The sequence below is a fragment of the Oryza brachyantha genome, chromosome 3 (assembly GCF_000231095.2).
Source record: "Oryza brachyantha chromosome 3, ObraRS2, whole genome shotgun sequence".
Lineage (NCBI taxonomy): Eukaryota > Viridiplantae > Streptophyta > Magnoliopsida > Poales > Poaceae > Oryza > Oryza brachyantha.
In genome coordinates this window covers 26,243,823-26,248,837 of record NC_023165.2, presented here as the reverse complement: position 1 = coordinate 26,248,837, position 5,015 = coordinate 26,243,823, and positions in this window count along the sequence as shown.

The window sequence follows — 5,015 nt, the reverse complement described above, 5'->3', positions numbered from 1 at the left end:
GTCTATCCATTTTACACGTCTTTACCAATTACTCTGCAGGCCACATACAAATGCCGAGGAAGTTTGTACAGTGAATCCACCCTGTACAAAACTACGGTGCAATTGTGCAAATGGTCGTGAAAAAACTTGATTTAGTTCTGACAACATGGATTTGTCGTGTCACGGTGCCCATAAGCAAATTAGACAAATTTAAGTGCATTAAAGTAAAATTTTCCTTTAATCTAAAACCATTCCACACAAGTATATTAGAAAAAAAACTATAAAAATAAGTATATCAGAATAAAGCTACAAATTAATTCATCTAAGGAATAATTTCTTTCTTCCTTCTAAATTCATTTTCATAATTAAGATTTCGTCTTTTTTTTAATCCTTTCATTGTGAAAATTTTATCAAGGTACACCATTTTGTGTTGATGTTCTAGGTTTTTCTTAATGACCATTTCAACTTTTCTTTGAAGTGAAAAGAATGCACCCGGATGCATGTGTGGAATACAATGGATATTTCCAAACAGGTGCTAGTTTCTTCCCTTTGCTTCCACCCTCTTTCCATGGTCATAATCAACACAATCTTGAAATGACATCGGAACAAAAGTAAACTGAAAATCCACCATGCATCCTGATCAGTATCGACGCCCTTGCTCATCATCTTATCTAAGGTGGTGTTTAGTTGCTAAAATTTTTTGGTGAAAACATCACATCAAACGTTTGACCGGATGTCGGAAGGGGTTTTCGGACACGAATGAAAAAAACGAATTTCACGGCTAGCCTATAAACCGCGAGACGAATCTTTTGAGCCTAATTAATCCGTCATTAGCACATGTTGGTTACTGTAGCACTTATGGCTAATCATGAACTAATTAGGCTCAAAAGATTCGTCTTAAGATTTCTTCCATAACTGTACAATTAGTTTTTTTGGTTCATCTATGTTTAATGCTTTATTTAGATGTCTAAAAATTCGATGTGATGTTTTTGAAAAAAAAAATTTGGAAACTAACCTAAGACTTAAAGCACCAATACATTTTTAATCCCACCATTTGGTATGTATGGTCCAAGTTGACTCCCTGAACTGTTCTAGGAATCAGCAGCGACCAATCTTTAATTCAGGGATAAGGAATGCAGCAGTGCCAACACACAAAAACGTCATGTGGATCGATCGATCAGAATTTCCACAGCTATACATCTATTAGCTTGCTAGAAAGAGCCTCTTATCTTCTTTTTTTCCCTCTCTGAAGAATCTCTACTGACCAAACACTTTCACATAAAGCTAAGGTTCAGATGGATATACGAACATGCGTTGTAGTGTACACACATGGGGTGTTCTTCTCGGACAGGCAGGGAAAATGCTTTGGACCAGGCGCAAAAAGCTGCGGTTTTTACATGTAATGTTCGGATAGGTAGGCCACTGCAAAGGCTTTCTTTGCTTGATTAGAACCATCACGGCAAAGCAAGATTTGGGAGAGGATTCCATCTCGATCGATCTCAGCTTTAGTTTTTAAGGTTTTGCATCTTCTTCTTGCTCTCTTTTTTTCATTTCATTTCATTTCTTTCTTATCTTTGCTGCAGCTGCTTTAGCTGTCTGCCTTTCTCTCAGCCTCTCACTGATCGATCAGTAGCCGATCGATCGAGTGAGTGAGAGTGATAAGTCCACGGTGAAAAGCGAGCTAGCTTAGCCTTGGCGAGATGGCGGGAGCGCATTCGGCGGTGGCGATGGCGCGAGCCAAAAAAAAAAAAAGCTTCGGCTGATGCGGCCAAGGCGAAGCGTATCACGGCAGCGGATCGCGACGCCGACGTGTGGCGACGCCCGTGTCATCGGCTCGTCGCCCCGGCCCCCGCCGCCGCTCGCCGGGACGACGACGCGCTGCGCACAAGTGCGGGAAGCAGCTGTGACAAATCCATTGCTGCGGTCTGCATGACTAGTCGATTCTTTTCTTTAATTCCAATGGGAAAAGATACTAAGGTCTATTTCTTCAGAACTCAGAAGTTAGAAAATTCTTCCAAACAGTAGACAACTTTTAAGAACATGGAGTTAAGAATCTAGAAAATAAACTAGCAATCGTAATTAAAAAACTCAAGTTTTCTAGATTACGAGTTTCTCACACGCTGTTTCTCGGAATCTTAGACTCTACAGCTCTAAGATAGTCGAAACATTGAGATAGTGGAACGTAAAGTATACTGTGGAGTGCTACGTACGGTGTAGATAAGTTCTGTTCACCTTTTTGGCAATCGATTTCACTTGCAGTGTGTCGTGTGATATTGTGATAACTGATAAGGCACTGCCTTTTTATTTTTTTTCCCAAGCTTTAACTTAAGCTATGTCAGTGACACTGTGCAAATAGTCTCTCACCCTTTCTACTGTCTAACTGTCCTGATGTTTCTGGGAGCAGGGCCGTCTGCTTTTTGAGAGCAAAAATTCAGGCCTGAAAATATCTCAAAAACTGATGGCCTGGAGCTCCTGGACTGGACTGAACCCTGGGCCATGGAGAAATGGTCCATATGCTTTGTTTGCCAATGCCCCATCTGAAAAGGAAAAACACGGTGAAAACTTGGCCCATCTGCTACCGTTGGGGCCTGCAGCATATGCTTTATGTGCAACCTTTTTTTCTGGTATTCGCCTTTCTTTTGTACTACTACACTTAGACCCCGTTTGGATAAAAAAAAAGTCCTGAGACTACTAGAAAAAAGTCCCTCTTCTTCTAAACAGGAGGGACTTTTTTATAGTAGTTCCTTAAAAATCAGTAGTCCCTTGGAAGGGACTTTTATGGACTTTTTCTCCCTCTTTCCACGCGTTGCCCCACTTCTCTCCCCTCTTCACCCCTCTGCCGCCTGCCCGCCCGACCGCCCGATGGCGCCGCCCCCGCCCTGCTCGCCGGCCGACGCCGCCCCCGCCCCCGGCCCCCCTTCTCTCCCCTCTTCTCCCCTCTACCGCTTGCCCGCCTGACGGTACCGCCGTCGCCCCGCTCACCGGCTGGCGCCGCCCCCGCCCTCGCCCGCTCGCCGGCCAACGCCAACGCCGCCCCTGCACCCACCCCCACCCCCGCCCGCTCGTCGGCCGACGCCATCCCCGTCTGCCCGCCTCCTCTTGTCTCCCCTCTTCTCTTCACTCTTCTCAGGGATACTATAGTATTTGTACCATACAGTAGGACACTTATAGTCCCTCTTTCCAAACAGGAGGGACTACAAAAAAGTTCTAGAGACTACTAGAAAAAAGTCCAGTGACTACTAAAAGTTCTTGAGTCCAAACAGACCCTTAACACTTGTGCAAGCAGTCGTGGCTTCTTTTCCTGCAACCGCAAAGAAAGAAAGATCATGTCAAACTTTTCTGAATGTTTTTGTGTCTGCATATGGCACTGTACACACCAAATAGTAAAAGTTGACAAAGGTTAGTTGGCATTTCACATTGTTGGAACCATGTCCTCTTAGGGACATCACATGCCTTTGTTTCGCTGAACTGGGGAGTCATGTAGCGAGGTGGATCTATATATCAGTTATTTAAAGTTACTCGTGATTACGTTAAGGCCTTCTTTGATTCAAAGAAATTTATAGGAATTTTAGAGGATTTTATTCTTATAGGAATTTTTTCTATAAAATCCTTTGAATCAAAAGATGAAATTCCTATAGAATACCTCTTTCCATCTAAGTTTTGGAGGACATTTAACGGGAGGTAAAACCTCATGCAAAAAATCTCATGAGTCTTTATCTCTTCTCAAATTTTTGTGTTTTCCTGTGATTAGGGTTGGATAACGAGCTAGTTCGGCTCGGCTAGGTCTAGCTCGTTAAGATAACGAGTTGGCTCGGCTTAGCTCGTTATCGTAGCGAGCTAAAAACCCAGCTCGGCTCGGCTCGTTATAAAGCTCGAGCTGACTCGTTAGGCTCATGAGCCATGCATAAAAAGTTAACCTAAACAATTTTTCAATAGGTTATACAAGCAAATTTTTATTTCAAATATGCAAATCATATGAAATTATATTTAAATATTAAAGTTTGAACCAACAAATCACATGGTGAACCTATGAAGTACTGAACACATGTATTCTAGCTAGGGTGAAATCAATGAACGTCAGTGAATCTTGTGTCTTTGGTCTAGCTCGCGAGCAGCTCACAAGCCAGCTCGAGCTGGCTCGTTATCTCGGAAAATTCGCGAGCGAAGTGAGGATTTAGACGTAAAACCTAGAAATTTGAGGCAATGAAGGAATCCGCTCGTTAGAAAAATGAAAAGAGCCGAGTCGAGTTTATCACGAGTCGAGCGAGCTAACGAGCTACAAACTTTCTGTCCATCTCTACATGTGATCCAATCAAACGGCTATTCCTACGTCTTTCATGTGTTTTGCAATCCTCTGTTTTACACTTACTACATTCATGTCAGAATCTTATGTTTTTCTTATTTCTTTCCTATAATTCAAAGGGCCTGAACCACCAGCGGTGCGTTTCTGTTTGAAGCAAATGTTTCCGAATGCCTGAAAATCCAGTGCACAACAGAGCCCTGAGATTAAAAAAAATGCACAGCAGAGCCCTGAGATAAAAATTGAATGCTAGAAGCACGCAAACGGCTGGAGAAGAAAAATGGTGGTAAAGAGCATTAGGAAGTATAGCAGCAAGCAATAAACATGTGTCGTTTTATGTTGCAAAATTGCCCAGAAGATAGCAGAGACAGAGAATTCAAGTGATTCACGTATCCAGAGACCAACTGTTACCAGCAGACTGCATCATTGAAAAGTATGCAATAGCTTCATTTAGCTCTGTAGAAGTGCACAATTTATACATGATAAACATGGTGCAAACGGCATTCTTGGGTTGCCATCTTGAACCTCAAAACATTGCAGCCATTCAATTAATAAAATGTAAACTAATTTGTGAGATTTCTGGAGAGAAGAAAAGGCATTTGCATGACCTTGGTAAGACCAAAACACAGAACCTGCACATTGTACAAAGAGGCGGCCGCCAACCACAATGGATGGTGAAAAAGTAACTTTCCTCCTCTTTTTGAACATTCAGGCCATAGCTAGTGGCCATAAGACC